Here is an 11,129-nt window from a genome sequence, read left to right as displayed (position 1 = left end):
CACAGCTTTTGACACTGTTTCCCACACAATCCTTCTCAAATCCCTATCCCATGACCTTGGCATAACCGGTACAGCCCTTACATGGTTTCAGTCCTATCTAGCCAACCCTGGACACCTTTCAATCATTCCTCAAAACCCACCTCTTTGCCATGGCCTTTTCCCATCAGTCTTGGCTCAGTCTGTCACTCAGTCTTTCCTTCCCTCTCTCCCTTAATCTGTTCCTTTAACCCCACCCCAAACCCCTGCTAATTCTCATGTAAAGCGCCGTGGGTATTTTGAAAGGCGCTATATAAATACAAGTTATTATTATTATTATTATTATTATGATCGTCATCAACACCACTCAAATTATGCTATGCTATTGTTAAGCTATTTTTTAGATCGAGAGTCATAAGACTTAGACAAAGCACACCCAGATGGTGCTCAATTCTACTGAGCATGGATGGCTCCGGAGATTCATCAGACTCCTTTAGAGTGCATATTCAAAAATACCTTTGATATTTCCCAACAATGAGGGAAAAGTGCACCGGAGGCTTGGCCTGGTGTTGAAGGCAGCATGGACCGACACAAAGGAACCACAGGGAAATTCAATCGAATGCAAATGGACTTGGTTATAAGTCTTCCAAAGACTTTTGGTTCCCCTTAAAAAACCATTACACTTCCACTTTCAGCTCCTGGATTTAGTAATGGTCCTTAGACATGAGTAAGGTTATGCTAACACTTAACCCTGATTGATGGTGGAGGGTGGTGGGTTAGGGTGAAAGGTGCCGCTCACCTGACTTCTCACCCTGGAGTGGATCTGGTTGAATGTCACAGTACTGGTGAGTCCTGAGTCGCTCCACGCCGCATTCAGCAGAAGGCCCAGCTTCCAGTGCTCTTTTCCCTCCATATTATGGAAAACAAGAGGCACTTTTGGGTAGACTCAATCGAGCACTCTGATGAATACCATCTGGGCGTGCCCATATGTGGCCTGGGTCTTGTTACTCTCAATCTAAAATACACATAAAAAATAATGCAACTTGACTTGGTGATGATGATCATATATGATGATGATAAAAGTTGTATGAGAGGTGAAATATCTTCAAAGACATAACCAAGTCTAGTTGTGGTCAACTAAATTTCCTTGCCACAGGTAATCATGTTTAACTCACCCACACCATGTAAAAGCCCTCCTTTTCTTCTCGCTCCCAGACCTCTTTCTTTGTCAGGCTGCAGTACACCACTGGCCAGTGTCCAGTGACGATAAGGTAACCCTGCAGGAGCTCTACGGTGACCAATTGTACCTTTTCCTGCATTTGCTCTGGAAAAGAAAAAAAATTATTAGTCTTTCATTAGGGGCAGCTGTGGCTCAGGAGGCAGAGTGGTCATCCACCAACTGGAAAAGATGGTGGACACGTCGAAGCATACTTGAGCAACCCCAATTGCTCCTGGTGGCATAGCCATCAGTACATGCATGAATGTGTGTGAATGGGGTTAATGCTGACTAGAGTTGGACAGCGCTTTGAATGGTCGCAAGGACGAGGAATCTGTCCATTTTTGTATGGCCCACGAAAGCAAGAAAGGAGCCTCCTCTTCTACCTTTGTCATACTTTGGGATTTCCTAAAGCTCTTGAGACTCTTAATGGGTGTTTTGGGACCACAATTAAAGTTGTGCATTAGCTTGACTGAAATCAAATTTCATATTGCAAACTCGCAAATTACAGTTTGCCTCAGAGGGCTTTACAATCTGTCCTTCACCAAAAGAAAAACCCATCAGTAACAAAGCAAAGGATAAGGAGGATACTTACTCAGCAGAGCAGGGGTCCTCATCGTTGCCACCATGATGAATGTTTGCTCCTCCGAGGCACTGACCAGTTTCCCTGGTCATACACATGACAAACATTGAGCAGACATTAATAGGAAGATTTTTCAGTTTGTTTTGTTTTTTGTCAATGAAATAAGCTTCCCTGAAAGATAGAAAGATTTACTTTATTGATTGCAAACTGGGGAATTGTTTAATGAAAAGACTTTTAAGACTTCCAATTTCAGCTTCCAGATTTAGTAGTGTTCCTTCGAAAAACCATCACCCTTCCAATTTCAGCTTCCAAATTTACTAGGCTTTCTTCCCAAACCATTAGGCATTTACCTTAAAACTTCAACTAATTATTACTTCACTTATGTCTCTTTTTCCTCTTGACCCCCCGCCTATGAACCACCACCTACCCCAGAAAGTCCGACTGCAGTCTCTTGATGCAGTCTTTGGCCAATCCGGGTGGCTGTCAGGAGGTTTTCTTTTCAGTGAAAGAGCTCTACGTGGGAGGGGAAGGTCTTTGCGTTGCTGAGCATATTCTTGACTGATGTTGGTTTATACCCAGCCTTCTTCAATGCAGTTGGCCAACTAGAGAACAAAGAGAACCATTTTAGCAACTTATGAGTCATACACCAACCTGGGCCACTGCAACAAGTAAGTCAAGTCACTGGTGTCGACCTCCATTCAAACTTTATTTGGATAGCTCAAACTGAAAGATTGCCTCAGAGGCATGTACAATCTGTAAATAGAGGGTGACCTCTATCTTCCCCCCCAAAATAAAAACCCTTAACAAGGAATAGAAATGGAAGAAACCTCAGGAGAGGCCACAGAGAAAGGGTGCCTCACCTAGGTGCAGTAGAACTTACACCTGTACTCTTATAGCACATGAACAGAATCAAGTGCACTTGGCACACTGTGTACATTATAAATTGTCACCGACCTTAAGGTCAAGGTCCAGCCTGGACACCATTGGTGGCATTGGGTTTGTTGCCCTCAACTCTCTCAGCCTTTGCACGTAGTGGGCCTGCTTTGCTTGAAACAAAGCACCATCCACTTCCTGTGAGGTATTTCAATAAAGAAAGGTCTTTAATTTCCAAAGCAATGATATACATAGCATAAATCAAATCAAACTTGTATAGACCAAATTCACAAATCACAGTTTGCCTTGGAGGGCTATGGTGAGGACAGTATATAGTGATTATAATGAAATGTATATACACAGAAAACACTACTGTGAGATAACTACTTCTCCAAATGTACTCCCCCGCCAGAGGAGAGTTTTTTTCCTCTCAAGCTAGAAGGCTGAAAGTTTTGTCAGTGATTCTGCACTCTAGTCCTGTGGTGATTTGAAGCCTCTCAGTCTTTTCATCTGCAATACATTTGAATTTTTCCAACAGTTTTAGGCCAATATAGCTCCAAATGAGCTGAACTTGTCAGGAAGCACTTATATTACATGTCCAAACCAGATTCTAGACCCTTAGTCATTTCTAAAGCTACTTCCACCACGACCACACAACTTCCCCATATTTTATTGCAAAAACACCCAACTTTGAGACACTTAATTTATTTAAAAATACATAGTTGGCTAGAGAATGACTGAGACCTGTTTGGCCAAATATGGGTCTATGGGATACAGTCATGACACCTTTGTCTCACACAACAGGGAGTTTTTTAAGTATGACTCCAGCATTCATGCGATTATTATCAAGGATTAATATCATAGTGCCCTATTATCTGACTAGAGCACTACGCTCTCAGAATGCAGGATTACTTACTAAGTCTTAAAAAACAGAATAGGAGCAAAAGCCTTCAGTTATCAAGCTCATCTTTGGTCGAATCATCTTCCAGTTTCAGTCTGGGAGGCAGACACCCTCTTCAACTTTAAGAGTAGATTTAAGACCTTCCTTTTTGACAAAGCTTATAGTTAGGCCTTCTCCTCCTTCTCCTCACTCGGTGGTGGTCACAGGGATGGGATGGTGGAGTGCTTGGGAAAAAAACAAAAACAACAAAAATAATACAAAATAAATAAACATATAAAAACACAAATAACATATCACAAACAAGTGCTATGAAATGACACGGACAGGCCAGGCAATGCATACCTTGTAGGGGACGGTTGGATGCAGGCTCCAAATCCTGAGATTCTTCTTCTTCTTGTATTCCCCCTGGATCTGTAGCTGCTGCAACCCCGCCTGCGACACGCCCCCAAGCACATTTATCTCCATTCTGGATGATGGCCACACAGGAGATGAAGGTCAGGGTCTTCAGGAGCAAACCTCTCTTCATCTCCTTTAGGAGCCTCTGTAACACTGTTTCCATCCGGGGCATGCCGTGCTCTCAGTGCACCTTCAGGTGTATCGAATAGCAGAGGGAGCGCCACTGAATCTCGCCAATGACTTCGAGAGTCTTGGAGGCCACGTGAAGAAGGCTGTGGTATCTGTTAGGTTCTCTAGAGACTTGGACCCCAAAGCAAAGACACAGTCTCTGGTGTGTGGGAACTGAAGATATTTAATAGTTATCCAAAACAAAACCGGAACTGAAACGGGCAGGTGAGGCAAGGAGCTGGCTGGCAGGAGGATGTCTTCAGAAGACTTGCACAGGCAAAACTAGACGTGGGTAAGTAGCAGAACAGCAGAGAGCCGGAGAAGAGACCGGGCTAATGAAGTGGAGGGAATGGCCTGAGTGAAAACAGGTGTGCCAACAGGAGGAAGCCAGCCACACCACCCTGCCCCACACAAGCTCTGCAAGAGAACAGAAAGGGGAGGGGGAAGAGAGAGAACAAAAAGAGAAGCACAACAACAAAGACATAATAAACCAAACCATAACAGTATCTGTGGTCTGGTGTGGGGGAGACAGACTTGCGGGAGCCGACATGATCTCAATCTGCCAGAAAAGAAAAGAAAATAGACATGTCTGTCTAATGATACGGTTGATTAATGAAAAATGAATATATCAAGTCAGAAACAAACAAACAATTTAATATGTACATGTATACATACCTTGACCTTTGACCCCAACGTTTCCTTCCTGCTCAATTAATCTTTGAAAAGAGCAAAAATTCACTTGACTATCTGTATACAGTTGATTAATTAAAATAAATGAACAAAGAGATGAAGTGATACATGATTTCTTATATACATATACAAATATAATTAAAAACTTATCAAATAGACTTGTAATCAGGAATCCTCCTGCACACCAACACACTTAGAAACTCTCTGTGGAAACCCGCTACAGGTTGAGTCATATGTGGTGTGGCATCACTTGTGCTGCCAGGTTAGGGGCAGCGCCTGCCCTCCGGTGGCACCTGATGGGATCTGCACCCCAGCACACTTAGGATTTGGCTATGATGATTTGTAACCCTAAACCCAACCCAGATCTTAAGCCCTAAACTTAACCCTTCACCCTTATCCAGGCCGTAAACATAACCATAATTCCAAATCCTAAACCTATCCTTGATCCTAAGCCCTAAACATAACCCCACCCAAATTTCATGATCATTTATTTGCATGATTAATAATTATAAGACCCCAGACAAGCACACAGGCGTCTTGGCTCTTCCACATCATCGTTCTGTCTGTTAGTGTTGTTGTAGTTGTTGTTGTTGTTATTGTCAGTGTGTGCCTTGGCTCTGTACAGGAAGGGTGATGAAAACATTTATTTTACAGTTGTTCTGCAGCACACAAAATCAGGGAATAAAAATAAACTTTTTGCAGTTTGAACTGTTTTAATAAAGGAAACCAAATTGAAAAACAAAATCTTATAAATAATATTTTTTACTTACATAATTACCAAAATAAACATCTCAAACAAAACAAAAATCTTAATGACCCCAAACTTGCTAAATGTACTTGTACTGATGGAGAACAATAATGAGAATGAAGTACATCAAAATAATTACAATCATTATTATAAGAAGTAGGAGCACATCCCACAGGTCCCATGCTCGTCCACATAGCACTCCCAATCTAAAAGGAAAACAAAACCACATTATTGTATTATAGTACAAACATCACTTGATTCAGCATCATACTATTTGAAATAATTATTAGTGGTGGGACTCGATTAAAAAAATTAATCTAATTAATTAGAGGCTTTGTAATTAATTAATTTAAATTAATCGCATATCAATATTTGACACGAGAAGCAACATTTTTCAATTTAAATGGAATTTAGCTTCCTGAAAGCTTGGTGGATGAAGCTTTTTGTGAGTCTCGTGGAGCGGGCACGGAGGCTCCTGTCCCTTCTTCCAGAAGGCAGGAGGCTGAACAGTGTGTGTGCAGGGTGGCTGGCGTCGCTCACAATCGAGGTAGCTTTCTTGTAAGGAAGGGAGTGGGGCACCAATGATCCTACCAGCTGTGTTGACTATACGTTGCAGTGCTTTCCTGCTGTATTCAGTGCAGCTCCCGCCCCACACAGCTGGACAGGATACTTTCAATGGTGCCCCGGTAGAATGTGCACATGATGGGTGGGGGAGCTTTTGCTCGCTTGAGCTTGCGAAGGAGAGGTAGAGGCCGTTGGGCTTTCTTCACCAGTGATGCAGTGTTGGTGATCCAGGAGAGGTCCTCGCTGATGTGCACCCCCAGGAATTTGGTGCTGCTCACTCTCTCCACAGCAGCACCATCGATGGTCAGTGGTGGGTGTTCGGTGTGGTCTCTCCGGACGTCAACAACAATCTCCTTGGTTTTGCTGACATTCAGCAGGAGGTTGTTGTCTCTGCACCACGTGGTCAAAAGGTTGACCCCCCTTCCTGTAGTGGGTCTTGTTGTTCTTGGTGATGAGATCCACCAGAGTTGTGTCATCGCAAACTTCACCATGTGATTGGTGCTGTAGGTTGGTGTGCAGTCGTGAGTCAGCAGGGTGAAGAGCAGGGGACTGAGCACACAGCCTTGGGGGGCCCCTGTGCTGAGCGTGATGCTGCTCTTGGTGTTGTTGCCGACTCGTACCGTTTGTGGCCTCTCACTGAGGAAGTCAAGCAGCCAGTTGCAAAGGGAGGTGTTGAGCCCCAGCTGGTGCAGTTTATAGATGAGTTGTTGTGGAATTATGGTGTTGAATGCTGAACTAAAGTCTATGAAAAGCATTCTCACATGTGAGTCTGTTGTGTCCAGGTGGGTGAGGGCTGGGTGGAAAGCAGAGCAGATTGCATCCTCTGTGGAACGTTTGGCTGGGTATGCAAACTGAAAGGGGTCCAGGATGGGGGGGAGGATGGACTTGATATGAGACATGACTAGCCGTTCAAAATACTTCATGATGATGGGGGTCAGTGCCACAGGGCGATAGTCATTGAAGCAGGATGGAACAGGTTTCTTTGGTACAGGTATGATGATGGTGGCCTTGAAATGTGATGGGACAGCAGTTTGACTCAGAGAAGTGTTAAAGATATCCGTGAAGATGTCCTTAAGCTCCTCTGAGCAGTCCTTCAGCACACGGCCTGGGATGTTGTCTGGGCCTGTTGCTTTGCGGGGGGTTGATGGTGGAGAGTGACCTCTTCACACTGGCAGCAGACAGGCACAGAGCCTGATCATGGGGAGGGGGGTGGAGTTTTCTGTGGGCTTGTGTTATTTGTAGCTTCAAACCGTGCGAAGAAGCTGTTGAGGTTGTTGAGCAGAGAGATGTTGTCGTTGCAGATCTGGGGCGCGGGCTTGTAGTCCGTGATGGTCTGAATGCCCTACCACAGGCTCCGCGTGTCTCTGCTGTCTTTGAAGTTTTAAAAAAAAAATGTTTTGGGGGGGGTACAATATCTGGCAGACAGGTAAACAGTCTGAAATAATATGTTTCGCCCCATATCTTTGGCTAGAAGAGAAGAAACTTGTTCATAATCACAGAGGATATAGAGTAGTATCTGAAGTTCACATAAAATAAATTATTTGATGGTCAGGCTTCATCTGTCTATTATAATACATTTCGAGTGAAGTAGATTTCATAGACGTAATTGAAGCCAGAAAACAATCACAGTGATCTTGATTTTGGATATCGACGTTTATTTAGTTCGACAAATTTCATACCAGGACTTGAATTACAGCGTGTTATATGTCAAATCACATGAGGAAATGGTTTTCCCGTTCAGTACGTAGTACGACGTACAAAATAATAAAAGCATTTATTTTGATGGGTGGGCCATGTTGCAAAACCTCGTAGATAATTACAACACCAGAACATTGAATTAAACAATGCAATTGTTATTAGTTTTAATTTACTTGGGTGAAAGCAAGCGCAACGCTGTTCCTACGCCTTCGCTGAATGAATGCACGCTCCCGCGGCCAGGGGAAACACTTTCTGGCGGGGATACCTACATTGGCACAACACACCTGGAACTCGCGCAACGAGCAACGTTACGCACTGTTTGGAATGCAAAAATAAATTTAAAATTAATTGTGTTATTTATTTATTTTTTCTGTAATTAATTAATCGTAATTAACGCAATAAAGTCCCAGCCCTAATAATTATATATATTTAAAGTAGAAACTGCACATGCCTATATGGTGCATCTTGGGGAGATCCTTGTTGTTGTTGTTGTTGTTGTTGTTGTTGGATCTCAAGTCGGATGGAGGGGCCTTCATTTGGCATCTGCATCCTCATTTCTATTGCATGATCTATCAATGTGTCAGTTAGATATAAACAATTTTAGAAAGTTTAACCTCTGTCTGACTAAATTAATTTTAGAAAGCAAACACAAGTACAGCAAACAAATTAACATGCCTGGCATTGCTGAGTGACTTGCTGTTGACACGCCCGACTTCCTGTTGACACGCCTGACTTCCTGTTGACACCTGCATAAAAAGGACCTTTTTAAAGGATTTTTTAGTGCTTTGGATGCTGAATCTGGCTGAACTAGGAATTAGAATTCAAACCAAAGCTGCAAGCTTTTATTATTTTTTATTTGATTTTATGAATTAAGTAGAAGGTAGATTGAAATTTGGAAAATAAAATTGATATTCCACATTTACATCTATCTCATAACATTTTCATTTTAAAAGAAAATGCAATAAAAACGACTTTTTAAAAGTTAAAAAATGCATAAAAATGAGAAAAATCTATAAATTACAGAGCTAACACTTACTCACCACTTACTCACCAGTGCTCCTTCTGTAGCTCCTACTTCTGTAGCTCCTACTTCTGTAGCTCCCACTTCCTGTTGACAGAGGAAGTCCATGTTTTCATCTACAGGCATTCATTATACAATAGATTGAAACATGGAAGGTAAGAACATTACTGATTGAATTTAAACTTGGAAATTATGTTGTGTATGTTTTTTCTACTTCTTATGACATAGGAAGTAGATTTTCCTAGATCTATTTTTATCCAACATGTTTATGGTAAATTATTAAATACACTACACCTGCACATTCTGTATGACATTTATTAAACTAGAAAATTCCTAAAGAAATTTTGATTGTGCCTTGCTCTGACCCGTCACTCTGGCCCATACATTACTGACACTGCCGAGTAGTTTACAGTATGTGACCTCTACCATCGCTTAGGTGTGTGACAGATCAAGCTTTCAACATCTGTGTGTGTGTTCATATGAGAGAAAAAAAAAGACTGTTCAAAATGTTGACAGTTTGCAATATTGGAAATATTGTGGAAATTGTTTTTGTGAACCAAAACACATTGACACTACTCAGTGACACTACTAGTAATTTCATGTCATATTATTTATTTGAACGTTTTTCAATGGAGCCAATAACATTCGTCCCATAACTGTCCTCCAATCAAAGTTATTAAATGTCAAATCAGGTCACGAAATGCGAGAGCAACTTGTTGTTACGGCGATGACGTACGAAAGGAAGAGTTGAGGGGACAGAGAGGCAGGTCAGAGAGCAGAGAGGGTGCGTCTATATTTACCCATATTTTCTATTTATCGCATCCTCTCTCCTCTGTCCTTCACCATGGCACACACATAATACACGGTTAATCAGCATTCTCACCTGTGTTTAATTCGGCGTATACTTTATCCACCAACCACCCCGTATTTTAATAATGAATCGTGTTTTATTCCATCTATTCCCATGATCTCCTCCCACTGAAATAGCAAGCCTGGTAATGAGTTGATGCGACAAAGTCGGCCCAATATTTTGTATTTATGGATTATATTGATGGCGAATTGACAAGAAGATTGTTGAGATATGATGACTTTTTTTCCCTTTGTTTCTACAGTTATGTGCTTTTATGTGACCGCAAATAATTGTTAATATATGAGATTTCTTAAATGGAGCTTGGCATAATATTGTCCCGCGATTTATGCAGGAAGGGCCATGGTTTAATTAAAATTGCTAAAGTAACTAAATAAGTAATAACCACAATGATGGGAATAATAAGTATGTAGTAATAATGATAATAATAATAACAACAACAACAATAAGAAGAAGAAATGGTATCAATAACACTGATAACAATAGTTATATTGATGAGTAAAATATAATTAAAAAAGAAAACTATTCTTAATGTGCAGTCATAGGCAGTGTAGGTTGTTGAAACCTTTAGTGTCCAGCAGAGCCCCTACCTGTTAGCATACAGTGAACACTGAGGAAAACATTAACGCTAGCTACTGCTAGCATTTTAATACCTACTCATTCACTTTAGCTAGCACACATAAGCACATTAACCATAGCTACGCGCTAATTGTTAGCTACGAGCTAGCGCTAGCTACGCGCTAATTGCTAGCTACGAGCTAAGCGCTAGCTACGCGCTAATTGCTAGCTACGAGCTAAGCGCTAGCTACGCGCTAGCTTTGGTTAATGTGTTTAATTGTATTATGCACCTGAAGGAGTGCTAATGTAAATTAAGTTACGGCTCATAGCAGGGTAACATATTTAAGGAGCTAGTATTTTAATACCTTCTAATTCTCTTTGGCTAGCCAGGTAGCTAGCGCTAGCATATTAATACCTTGTCATCCTGTGTAGCTAACCATGTGGGTGTCCCAGGCAGACCTTTGGTTGTCCTGGCAACCAGGGCAGGCCACGGCAGCTGCGCACTCTCTCTCTGTCTCTAACACCTGAGAGACACAGAAAATCTTAAAATGAATCCCCTTGAACCATATGGGCCAGGAACGACCGAAATGAAAACCGAAAACACCGTCAGCATCCTCATCTTGTTCACCATAGGAGTCCCGAGTTTCAGTGGTTGAAGTTAAAAAATGTGACCTCTGGAGATTGAGAAAGAAGAGGTTCAACGAGCTCCTTTAAAAATTTCTCCTCTGCATTTAACATGGGACTAGATGGGACCTTGAGAGGGAGTTGCTGGCGCATCAGTGCGTCTCCCGCCAAAACTATTTGTCTGACAGCTTCAGCGGTGGTATCACTGCGACCCCAACGGATTTACCTATCTTTCTATCAATAAA

This window comes from Dicentrarchus labrax, unplaced genomic scaffold, assembly GCF_905237075.1.
Source record: "Dicentrarchus labrax unplaced genomic scaffold, dlabrax2021, whole genome shotgun sequence".
Taxonomy (NCBI): domain Eukaryota; kingdom Metazoa; phylum Chordata; class Actinopteri; family Moronidae; genus Dicentrarchus; species Dicentrarchus labrax.
Note: the sequence above shows the minus strand (reverse complement) of the source record.